The sequence below is a fragment of the Oryzias latipes genome, chromosome 10 (assembly GCF_053564925.1).
Source record: "Oryzias latipes strain Hd-rR chromosome 10, Olatipes_Hd-rR_3.1".
Classification (NCBI taxonomy): domain Eukaryota; kingdom Metazoa; phylum Chordata; class Actinopteri; order Beloniformes; family Adrianichthyidae; genus Oryzias; species Oryzias latipes.
Genome location: NC_136246.1, coordinates 19,921,325 through 19,934,858, shown reverse-complemented (window position 1 = coordinate 19,934,858; position 13,534 = coordinate 19,921,325).

Sequence of the window (13,534 nt, the reverse complement as noted above, 5' to 3'; positions counted from 1 at the left end):
TCCTCTGAAATTTGGGTAAAGTGATGTAAGATGCTGGTGCTAAATATCTAAGCGCCACGCAACTGTGCCACCTGCGTCACCACTGATGTCATGACTTTCGTTTGTGTCAAAAGAAAGTGTCGGGACAGCCGTGTGAACGGACAAAAAGGAATGACGCCCTGCTGGTTTCCGTGTTGAAGACAGAAGAGCTGTCGGTCCTTTCATTTCCCTTCACAGAATTTGACTTCACTATATTGGCTTGAATTCATTAAGGTCCAAAGCAGTCATGGAGAACAAAGACCAGAATTTTTTGCAATTCTTCTATCCTACTGTGGGTTTGAGTGAAAATTTCACCCCTGCCACAAAGTCATAAACTCACCAAAATCCATGCACCTATTACATTGTGAAAATTAATTTTAACCCTAGAAAACTTTTGCTATAAAAAGTCACACCATCACTTTTGCCAGGTAATTTTTACCAGATATAATATGCCCACAAAAAGTACTTGCCATAAAAAATAGATCATAACATGACAACACGGGATAAACTAGATTGGTTTTCTCTCATTTTCAACTGTGGTATGTGTAACAAAATGTAAAAGATAAACATAGGGAGTTCCTAAAAACATGCTCAAAAATGACTGAAAATTTTGGAATTTGAGAACAAAAAATTCCCAACAAATTATAAAATGAAACTTGGTCTTTGGTCCACCCATTCCTTGCTCGGGGGAAAATCACTCAGCGATAGTGCTGTAGGATTAAGCATAGTGAACGTTCAAAAAATACATTTGAAAAACAAGTATGGATTGGATGTAAGGGTTGTATGGATGTAAGGGTTGGATGTATGGAATATCCAAAGGAAGTTTAAAAATTATTATAGGATGGCCAACAGACGGAAGTCTTTGGCAAAGTGTGAAATTTGTCAGTTTTCACCTTTTCACACAATATGAAAAAGATAACTTTAGTTGGAGCGATCTTAAAAAGAATTCTCACGCATGCCACAAGGTCAAGTCTACAACCACAACAGAAGTTTTTCATTGAACTTTGACCTCAGGAAGATGCTGCAACCTTGATATGTTTTTTTTTTTTTAAATCGCCTTTGGTATCAGCTATAAATTTAAACCCCTCCAAGGAATTTCGATGTATAACATCATAACTCCTCAAGTATTACTGGGAAGCTACTTCGGAAAATGTTTTGCTTTAAAAGTTGTATTTTGAGTTTCATTGTTCTGGTGATAATGACAGTAAATAAATATTTATCTATCTAGAATGGTGTTTGCGTGGGGAGCTTCCAAGAATGGAGTTTCAATGTTGTTTGCACATTTTGGACTTGGAATATTGTTTAAATCTAAAAGATGAATTATTGGCTTGAGCTGAACAAAATGATATGACATAACATGGTTAACAAAAAGACCTCAGTTGCCAGAGAAATCCAAAAATGTAATTTAGCAGATTCTTCAAAAAGTTACATTGACCTGTTATTCACCCCCAGACGATCCAAAAATAAACGGGTTGCTATGGAAATAAAACCAACAGAAAAGTTGCAGTATGGAAGAAAGTGTTTTTTTTTCCATGAATTTGTCACATGCAGCGCTTACTAGGGTGGCAGCGACACAGGGGGAGAATGAGGGCCGTGTATCCAGCGAGGCCAGGTCAGGAGGGGGGCAGGTAGCTCTTGAGGACCAAACAACACCACTCACAGCTTTAATTTGTTTGATCATTTATGAAAAGAGTGAAAGTTTCACTAATACTTTTTCATTAGACCTGTAGTTGACAGAATCACTCCAAAAATGACATTGATGATTTTTTTGTTGGCATTTTCTACATATTTTATCTTTGTGTGCTGCATCTTACATACAGCATGACTTATGCCCAAGTTACTCACACCACCAATTTTATTGAAGCCAAATTTCTTCTGTTCAGCATATTTAACTTTCTCTTTTTTTGCTTCTGTTTTTTCTAATATTTTTCAATTTTAATATTCGGTCTTTAATCGTTGATTCAGAATCATCCAGATGTGTCAAAGTACTGATTTTTCCTGCCACCCTATTAGGTAATCCTTTACCCAAGCTATAATCTACTGTTCTGTTTATCAACTGGGGTATAAGAAAATACAGAGCTGTTCACACACAGACTCAAAGAAAATCCCCAAAACAGCCGTCTACACTCAGCAAACACATGAAAGCTGAGAAGAAAGATCAATGAGCTGAATGAGCTGAATGGAGACAATGTCGGCCTCAAAACAAAGGAAGATGAAGCTGCAATAAGTGATCGATAGTGGCATTTTTTGTGCAGTCAAAGCCCTTTCCCTGCTCTCGTGACAGCAGAGTCAACATTTGATCTCTGTCACAGGACACAAATGCGCTTTTCCCAGAATTCTCTGAGGTTCACACGCCAGCTGCATCATTATTTCTTCTCACCTCAGCTACTCTGCTACTTTTTTTTTGTTTTTACTGCAGCTCCCTGTCTCAGCAAATAATTTGTCAATTCCTGCTTAAAAAAAGAAAGGATACCGTTTGGTTTAGAGTCACCGAAAGTGCAGTTGTGAAACAACAGCTGGCATCCATGTCCTCAGCCAAACACAGTCGCCTCATAACGGCAAAGGTGCCGCTTTCTATGCCTGAATTTACCAGCACAGCGCCAGAGTCCCGAAGGAGGATTGTGAGAAGCTCACTTGGCAGCTTCATCTGCTAGGATGCCATACATCATCAGTCAGAGAACTGGCAGGAACACGCAGGTAGGATGCTCAAGGCCTGTCAACTATAACTAGAGCAGGAGCAGGATCCTTGCCAGCAAACTCTATCAGTTTAAGCATGTGTGACAGACGGAATAATCAGTAAAGCAGTTATCTAATCTGACCTATCTTGTAGCAGAAGGCAGGGGAAATGTTATTTTAAGTCACAATTGTTTCAGGGTTGTCATAGATGTCTATCTGGGAAAAATTGTTCCCATTCAAATACAGAACTATAAGGAATTAAAACATAAGGACCATGAATCAGAAAGTAATTATGATTTTAAGTAATGAAGCAGCACCTAACAGAAAATAAAACAGTAATTATGGCTTTTGAGTGTAAACGCTGTCAATGTGAACCACTCATACATCAGTCTGAAGACCTATTGTAATATGTTTAACTCTTTCACGTTTTTGACAAGCTTTTGTCATTTTGTGTGTGTGGGGGGGGGGTATGTTTTTGTGACACTATATTGATACATCGGCTGGCCATTGTTGACAGAGTCAGAAACTCCTTGGTCAGTAAGAAACATGAAAGCAGCATTTAAGTCAAACTCCCACCAAATGCAAACGCAAAATGTTCCATCTGCATGAAGTAGATTGAGCCCATTTTATTTGCTTTTTCTGAAGAAGCCTATGAACTGAAGTCCACTTCAGTGCGCCTCATAGATTTTAAACCAAAACAAGCAGATGTTGCACATTTTAAATAATCTGTATGCACTCAATAACTTGATTTTTTTGTAGTTCTACAATAAGTAAGTAATCATGGTTGGCCACCAACTACAATTAAAGTGAAGTAATGTTTATAAATGTTACATTAGTTTCATTTAATTGTTAGACCACTGTCAGGGTTCTGACTTTTTCCTTAATAAAGAGAAGAACCACACAGGAGATGAGAACTTTTGCTAGACTTCTGCAGAAGGAGAATCGGTCTGTGACAGCGCGAACTGTCACAGAGGAGTTCTGCCATCCTAGTGCATGGAGCCTTCTTTTATTGAAAACTGAAGGTTGCAGACATGAATGTGGGTCATTTAATCAGAAACAACAAGAACATCATATTCTCGTATAATCACAACTTTTCAGGTCATTGTTTTCTTACTGAAAGATAGAAATGAGACAATCATATTATGGAGATATAGTGTGCAAGCAAATGATAATTATTTAACTCTAACAACCACTATGAGAAAAAAACGACTGAAAAGCCTAGGAGGATGATGCTGGCAAAGAAACAACACACATCAACTGGCATTGCCGTGCATTACCAAGACACCAAAGATGTACATTTCTTGCCTGTCTAAGCCCCCCCAAAGTGCAGTGTCTGCACCAAAACAGACATCTGTGACCAGGCTTTGGTACATCAAGAACAACTACCTAGCAGTTTAAACACTTTGAAGTCAACTTTTGCTCATCCTGTTTGAAGTTTTTCAAGACAAAAACTAAATGAAACCTGGTCAGTTCACCAGGTAACCACTAGATGGCTTGTTATGCAAGTTAAGATGAATCAGATCGTGTCATTTGTATTTTACAAAATAGGCTCATATTTTGGCATAGGACAATTTTCAATATGCTATGACTTAACCTTTGTCACCAGCTTGTGTGTGACTCAAATTTGTGTCAATCACACCAGCAATCAACATATATTGTGTTTGTACTGACACCAGAAGTACAGCACAGACCAAAAGTTTGCACACACTTTCTCATTCAAATGAATGGGAAGGTGTGTCCAAACGTTTGGTCTGTACTGTATCAGGACCGAAATGAAATGTTTTTAAAATGCTGGATGAATATTGGTTTCCATGTGGATCCAACCAAGCCATCCAAAGGTTGAAACACAAGTTGAGATCTGTGGGACTATTTTACATTTTTCTGAGCTTGTAAGCCTTGTATATCATGGTTGTCTCTCTTTAAAATAGCTTTTTGTTCTGTTTGTTAATGCTCAGCAGTGTGTCTGACATAACTCATTGAGTCATATTAGGCTAATTAGAAATCATTGCTTGTAACTCCTAAATTGTTAGTCTATTTGCCAGCATGAAAGGCACAAAACTCCAACCTTTTGGTTTGATTGGGAAAAACACACCTATACACAAGACAAAAAATGTAATTTTTTCCACATTTTTAAAGCCACATTTTTGTTTTTTTACCCATAAAAATAATTTTTTTTCCAGATTTTAAACTTTTAAATATGGTTAGAGCAGTAGTTTCTCACATCTTGATCATTAAGATGTGTTTCCTGCTGCCCTTTCCTGTTCATTTAGTGTTTTTGTTCCACTCAGATTAGTCTGTTTTCAAGTGACTGCAGAAGAATGACACCCAAATTGTTAAAGACAGTTTGCAAATGTTAACATATTGTACATACAAACCTACTGGGACCATTGTTGAATTGTAAAAGTTAATCTGCATTGCTGGAGGAGTTCTCCCAGAAATGCTCGGCTACAAGATGAACTGCTCAGAACATAAGGAGGTGCCCCCCATGGAGAAGAAGGCTGGAAGCCAAGATCAAGGCAACATAGAGAGGAGTGAGCCAGCTGTCAGAGCTGCAGAAAGGTACAGCGAAGAAAGAGCTTTCTGAACCTGATGTGCGGAAGGCTGCTAACAAAAGATTTATCACACATCTAACCCAACGCAGCAAAAAAAAAAACGATTAAGCGCTTATATGGAAGCATTGTTTATCTACAGCTGCTGAACTGCATTCATCCCTTTTCCAACAAAGACTTTCTGAGCCAAATTGATCATGCATGAACATGAAACCTCGTGTGGGTGTCAGTTTGTGGACAGACACAGATCTGATGTACATCTTAAAGTCATGTCAGGCTATTTTTTTTTCCCTCCTGTCAGATCTCCCTGACCCCTCCAGGACCCCTTCAGAACGCATGCATTATTTGAAAAACATGTCAGCTGGGCTTCCAAAGTGCGTCAATAACATCCGTGCTGCACATATGTGTGCTTTGGCCTGATCTGGACTGAATTATCTTTCAGGCTTTTGACCAGATCAAAAAACGGTTGTTTACATGCTAGTGTGAGGTCAACAGTTTTACACCACAGACAGCAATGTCAAATTGAGATGTATAAATGACATCTGGCCATGGTTTCTGTTGGTGCCTTGCAGCATTTGTTGCCAACAGTTGTAAAACACACAACAAAATGCTTAAATGTGTCTAGGTTTCTGGAGCTTGAAAAGCAATTGCAAAAGTTTGTGCATTTTGGTATTTGTGTGCAGGTTTGTACATTGAGATAAATATGATAAGGTGTTTCAGGAGCTGCTGAGCTTGGAGCCTGGATGGGAACAGACCTGAGAGCAGTAGAGTCTGGGAAACTATAATTAAGGTTGATTAGAGAACATTCCAGAGTCTGTAGCTGAGAATTGGAAGATAATGGAGGCTTTCACTCCTGAATTGCATGAACATTTCAGATATGTGTCTTTATGAAAAACACAGCAATACGTGTAAACTGTTAAAAACACTCAAATGTTAGTGTTTAGAAAAGCTGAGGTTGGTAGTGACAAGTAACATTATCTCATTTATACTACTTAACCTCTTAAGACCTGGCGTCCACATGCATTGACATCCCGTTTTGGGTTATAAATTATTATAGTTAATTCTGCTTAACTAGGGCCCTGTGACTGCATGCGTAGAGGGTGAGCTCACATATTAGCTCGGTTCTTAAAAGGTTACGTTGTTTTTCTGAAACCTGTACTTCTTAAAGACCCACTAAAATGAAAATTGTGCTTGTGGCATTTGTCATGATAGAGGACATATATAAAGAAAATTAAGATTAACATTTCTGAGTATTTCTTTGTTTAAATCTGTTGTGAATCAGGAGCAAATGGAAAAAAAGCAGCTGGAAAAATGGCTTATTTGTGATGTAGAAAATACACTGGGTGGGCCTCAAGCTCCCTGCTCAGCTCCATTCTGATGCATCCACTTGCAGACAGTGGTGGTCAAATGTTTACATACACTTGTAAAGTACACAAAGTCAGGGTTGTCTTGGTTTTCCAGTTATTTCTGCAACTCGGATTTTTTTCTGATACGGTGATTGGAACAGATACTTTTAGGTCACGAAACACATTCATGAAGTTTGGTTCTTTTACGATTTTGTTATGAGTCAATTGAAAATGCAACCAAATCTGCTGGGTCAAAAATATACATACAGCAACATGAATTAGCAATTTTGGTTACTCAGAGAGTTGTCTCAATGAAAATGAGCTTCATAGCATAGCCTCTTAACCTTTTGCCTGTAATTATGAGTGACTACAGCTGGTGACTTCTCTCACACTGTTAAATGGGGCTCAATAGATAAAAATGCCCAGAAACACTACAATGGGAAAGTTAAAGGAGATCAGGATGGATCTGAAAAAGCGAGTCATTGACTTGAACAAGTCAGGAAAGTCACCAGGAGCCATTAGAAAGCAGCCTAGGTCCCAAGAGCAACAGTGCAAATATTTGTTAAGTATAAAATGCACTGTTTTATCACCACCATGATAGGAAAGAAAATGCAAACTATTACCTGCTGCTGAGAGAAAATTGGTCAGAAGTGTGAAGAGTCAATCAAGAACCACCAAAAAGCAGATCTGCCAAGAATTAGAAGCTGATGGAACACAGGTGTCAGTGTCCACAGTCAAGCCTGTTCCTATCACTCTATCAGAGAAAAATCAGAGTCTAAGAAATAACTGGAAACTCAAGACACCCATGACATTATGTACTTTACAATTGTATGGAAACTTTTGACAACCACTGTAGATCCATGGACATCTTTCATTCCTCGTCTGAGCTGCTATCTGGCTTTAAACATATAACTGGATAGCTCCAATATTGCTCGCCATTTTTGTTGCACCAATATTGTTAGGTTGAAGGAGTGAAGGACTGTAAACAGGACAGCATGTAAACAGAGAGCTCTCAGCAATAGGGAGGGGAAGGGGGGTTTCTTCGTGCTAACTATCTCATTCATCTCATCCAATCTCATTACTTGAATTTTTTAATAAACTACTGCCGCTCTGCAGAAAATGTATTTTAGAAAACACCTGCAGGTTTTTGATTTTGGCAAAAAAAAAAAAAAAAAAAAAAAAAAAAAACGGCATCCCCATAATTAAAAGACCACTGGGAACACTTTTGAATAGTTTTAAAGCACAATTTAACAACATTGATTGCACTCTTAATTGGCTTTAATGAGCTGTGTCTGTTTAGTTACCATTAATCTAAGGATGTAAAACAATAATTTAGAATCACCATTAACCTATGAACCTAGAGAAAACCCAGGCATGCACAGTGAGAACATGTAAACTCCCCACAAAAAGAACCCAGATGCGATTTTCACAGACTCTTCTCATTGTGAGGCAAGAGCCCTGACCACAACACCACCATGTAGGTCATCAACAAAAAAAAAAGAATCATTTGTTTTGTATATATAAATTTAAATGTTTAGAAATACCAGAATTTAAAAAAGAACTTTAGTTTTGTGTAATAATATTTCATTTTAAGTTTAAAACCATAAAATTGGTTAAACTATTACTTGGGTAATTATTTGAGTGGCTTGCTTTTAATTCTATCTGAATATTATTTTATTTTGAAGGAATAATACTTTGTATGTTTACATGTTTCAGATACTTAACCAGCCTCTGCAGAAAAGAAAAAGATGCACCAAAAGTCTGTTATCAAACAGCGAAGAAAACAGCTGCAAATGCAATGGAAAGCCAGCCAGTCATATCTGCAATTGTCCCTATGGTATCCATGGTATAATTAGAGGAAACAGGCACTGCTGTGTCTATAAATATAACAGACTCAACAACAGTAAACAAAGGGACAACCGCAACCAGTAACCTCTCACATTGGACTTCAGTTCTCTCCCACAAACCCAAACAGCAGCAGCATCAACTGCAACAAACGGCTTCAGTGACAGCAGCAAAATAATTGAACAATCAGATGTTCACGGTTCAGTGTCGCTAAAAAGCTGCACAATGAATTTCAGAAGTTCTCTCTCCCCCAACTACCTAACTTCAAGTCGCAACATGTTCATTTTTTTGGATGCCAAAGCAATACTGCACTTTTTCTGAGAGACCAAAAGGGTGATGAGGTTGGAGATGGCAGGCACATCACGCCATGCAGTCTGCAACATTAATGAACAGCTTCATCAGGCCTAACAGAAAACCTGTCTGCAATAATGCACTTTGTGATTAAATGCCTGTTATTTTTTGTTTTTTACTTGCAATACAGATCTTAATGACATTAATATTGTTAGTATTCAATTTCTGCTTAAACACTAACAACTTTCCAATGTTTTTGCGGCCTGAATGAATGGAGGAAAATAAAAAACCCAAATGAGGGTCCTTTACTCAGGATAGAGTGCAGGTTGGGAAGCTCCTTTAAAGTGAAAAATTGTGAAACTAAAATCAGTTTAAAATAGGTTTAATATAAAGATAAATAGCCACATGTCTAGCCTATATTTTCTTCATGCATCCATCCGTTTTCTTAGTCCACTTCTGGGGTTACAGGGCTGCCAGAGCCTCACCAGGCTAAAGGGAGGGTACACCCCAGACAGATCGCCAGCCTGTCGCACAGCCACCCACTCCCATCTTGGGACAATTTGGAGAAATCATTTAACCTGAAGCATTTGGACTTCTCAGTGTGGGGTGAGAACGCTAACCAATGCGCAACTGTGCAGCCAAGGTTGGGCCACTCCAGGCCTAGAGGGCCGCATTCTAGCATGTTTTCCAACACACCCTGCTCTGGCATTTTCTAATTGGCTGAGCACTTGAGCCAGGTTATCAGTCATAAGCAGAGCTTGGATATCTGGAAAGCATGCAGACACACCAGCCCTCGAGACTGGGACTTGCACATCCCTGCAAGCCTATGTTTCCATAGAGTTAATAAAGACATTGAGGTGAATGTGACTATGTTTGATAACTTTTCTGTATTATAAAGTTTCGGACCACCTCAAACAAAAACCAAAAAACATGCCTCAGTCAAAACCGACATCCGAAAAAAACATGACAAACGCCTACAGACAGTTAGATTCAACCTAAGGTGCATGATGTGGAAGATGTGGGAAGAAAGAAACCACGCAGGCACACTGAAGACCAGGTAAATGAAGAAAATAACATTCAAATCACAACCTGACAAGCGACAGTGCTCATTAAGAAGGCTCCATGCTGCCTGCCTCATTCTGGATCAACCAAATATTTATTTTACTATCGTGGCCTCAAAAAAACAATGAGAAGCTGATCTAAAGCCTGGCTTAGTTTTGGAAATGTGGATTAGTTTGTGCAAAACGTTGTAAAGACCACACCAGCATGCAGGAATATTAACCTCATGGTTTGTGATTTCAAGCTGCATTACTGGCTGGTGCTGGCCAAAAACCAGAGAACAGAATCGAGGAAAAAGCAGTTTCATAGGGTCTCGATGCTGCAACAAAAAATTCTTTGCAATTCAACAGTTCAGCAGAGTATTTTGCACGAGGAACTGGCAGAAGCTTAACACAGGATCCTCCATCTAACTGTAACTAAACCTCAACTCAAACCAGCAGCTGATTGCACATCCATGGCCCACTGCAACACAGCCCATGGTAGCCAAACGCAGCTGCAGTAAGAGGATGAAAAACGAGGGACTTACATTGCACCCAACAGTTTTGCAAATTACAAATGAGTGATGCTTAAAATGTTTGTCAACCCCCGAAGGATTTCTTACTGTTTGTCACGTTAGGAGCAAAAGAAAATTCAGTAGGATTCAGGAACCCGGCAAAACCCTAACGAGGGCAACACAGATCACCAGGGACCCCCCCTCACCCACCCCATGGATTCTACTTTCAGGCAGGAGATACCGCAGCCTGTCATGCAGAAGAGTGAGGCTGCATGAAAGTTTCAACAATCAGTCTTGAACTCCTTCAAAAACCTCAGATTTTAAAATTACCTATTTGCCCACCAAAGTCGTCTCTGTTTTTCTTTTCTTTTTTTGCCTTCCAAAACGCTATTTGGCTATGCAGTGAGCAGTGGTTGGCGCCTTTGCGTCACTCGACAAAGCCCTGGTTCAAATCCCAGCTGGGACATTTCTGTGTGGAGTTTGCATGTTCTCATGTGGGCTTTCACCAGACACCCCAGCTTCCTCTTAAGTCCAAAGACATGCTTCATAGGTTGATTGAGTTCTCCAAATTGTCCCTAGTTGTGTGGGATTGTGTGTCCAGGGTGTGCCCTGCCTTTGCCCAACAGTAGTCAGGCTAGAAATTGTTATGATAAAACTTTCCATAATGCTGCAGAAACTTCTTCATGGCTTTTGACTAAAATGACAAAAATTTGCAAAAGGACCCTCGTAAAACAGCCTCCCCAGAAGCCCTCTGACCCAGACACGTGACACCTGGAGCAACAGGCAAATGCTGTTCAGTCTCACAACAATTAGCACAGATAGCACCTGAGCCAGATCGCAACACAAAATAATTAACTTGCTGGGCGACAGCTCACTGGAAGAGATGAGGGACAGCAACCCTGCTCGGCTGCAGAGTTTCAGTCACCATGTGCTCAGTGCTCTGTGACTCACGACAAGATGGTGAGGAGAAAATAACAACAAAAAGTCAGCAAGGCTGTCGGGCAATGTAAGGCGACTGTCGTTAACTCTTAGGGTTTTCAATAAATCACTGGAGTTGAACAAACATACACTGTAGGGAAAACACTTTTTTTTTACCAGATAAAGGGGAAAAATGTGCTGTTATCACGCAGCAATTGTTGTTCTTCTTGTTGGTTTTTACAGATAGTTCTTGCTTCTCTGCATGAAATTCCTGCTGTGAATTCCTGGCATGGCTTTACAGACGAGCAGCCTTGTTCTCCTGTGCTGTCTGTGAAGGATATACGGCGGTGGCAGGGTTGTTACCGCTCAAGTTGTCATGCATGTGTGCTTTTGCGAGCAGGTGTGCTCGTCTGTCGGTGCATCCTCTTTCTTTTCTTTTTATTTAATAAGGTCTTTACGCCTGCCCCAATTCTTCTTACATGCCCAGCAAGTTCAGAGCTATCGCAGCACTCTCCTCTGCCTATTCATAACTTTTATCACGTGTTATTTTATTCTTCAGATAAGTTTATGTTGCTTTTTCCTGGCTGACACGATCTCGCAAATCCAAACTGTTTTTCCAATAGAGTTGTTTTTGTGATGGGGAAAAAAAGCCTTTTATCCTAAAAGAGCCATAGTACAGCTTGAATTAGTAAAAGTGTCAGACTGAAATGATGAATGCTGAGGCTGACTGCTGGAAACATTGCTTTGGAAAAGACTGTGCAGCCGCGCTGGTCTGCAGGAAGCATGTTCAAGGTGACTGTCTGCCTCATGCAGACATTTTTATGATCTTTTTACAGCCTATTTTATAAACACCACATGATTTCATCAAATAAAATAAATCAAATCAAGAAGGGTTCATCAAAATCAACTACAACAACAACAAACCAGTGATGCAATACAACCTTTGGATGTCAAAATAAAAGAAATCTGCAGCTGCAAATTATTTCTAATAAAAACAAAAGTTTAGCCTACTTAGCAACAATGTCTTACGTCTGACAGTTTACCAAGAAGCAGGAGTTCAGCCAGGTAGTATTTTGGATGATGTAAACTAGTCTGGTAAGGTGAACCCAACCGTACACGGTATTCCTTTTACAGGAGGACACCTGGTTAGTCGGATCTGCCAGGAAAATGCACTAAAACACACGTGTGGTCTTTCCAATCTGTTATGGTTGCCAGTTCATATTGACGTTTTGAAGCTCACAAAATATGAGGTTTTTTTTTATTATTATCTAAAAAAATATAAACATTTTTTCCACCATGTTTGACATTCATTTCACATGTTGAGAATGAAGGTTAGTCAGTGTGCATATGCCTCCATCTGAACTCTTTGGGTGTATACCGGTAGGTTCTCTCCTAAAGTATAAAAAAATAAAAACAATGGATAAATGTTGATTCTGATAGAACAGAGGTGTAAAAAAGGAATTTTATTTCTCATCTGATGACTATAATTGGAGGCAAGATCACTCATCATGTGATAAAAAAACGGATTTTCAGACTAAAAGAGGTCATTTATTTTCAAAAAAAAGCTAAATATATTTTGAATTGCAGTTCAGTAGTATAGTTACAACATAAATACCAGTTAATTTTTACTTATTCTTAGAACATATATTTTTTTACTTATTATATGATATAGGATCTCACCACAAACGCCTCCTAAATGCTTCATGTGACCCCAAATACATGTTTTCCAACATTTTTGTCATTTGGCAAATCTTTGGGATTCACACTGTGGGCTTTCATGTTTTCTAACATGAACTGCAAAGTTTATCTGTCATTTACTTTGTTTCATTTTACTTCTGAGCTTTGGTCTGCTGGAGAGTCTGCCTCCATTCACACTACGGTAAACCTCACCAGGATTCACTTGCAGGTGAACCGAGATCCATGTTCATAGGATTTGTTTGTTAATGAGTTTAGATCAGCTTTTCCACGTAAACAATTGAAAATAACAAAGCGGAACACGTCCTTGGTACCAAGAACCTGTACTGAAATGAGGAATAACACACGTAAACACATAGAAGCAGTCCCAAAATCACCAATTTGATTACCTTTAAGTAAAGGATGCCTGCTGTTCTCTGTCAGTTATCCCATACAGGGTTGTGTGATTTTTCCTCATTTATTTGGAGAAAAGAATGCTATAAAAGGACTATGACTAAGTGAGTTCCTTACATCTCTGCTCTCTACAGTCAGCTAACATCATAAAAATTGTGATACATCAAAGATGTGGTTTTTCCTTTTTTCCCCCATAAAAATAGTACATGTGTGTGAAAAAAATAAATGCTGATTTCAGTTGAAGTTAGTCA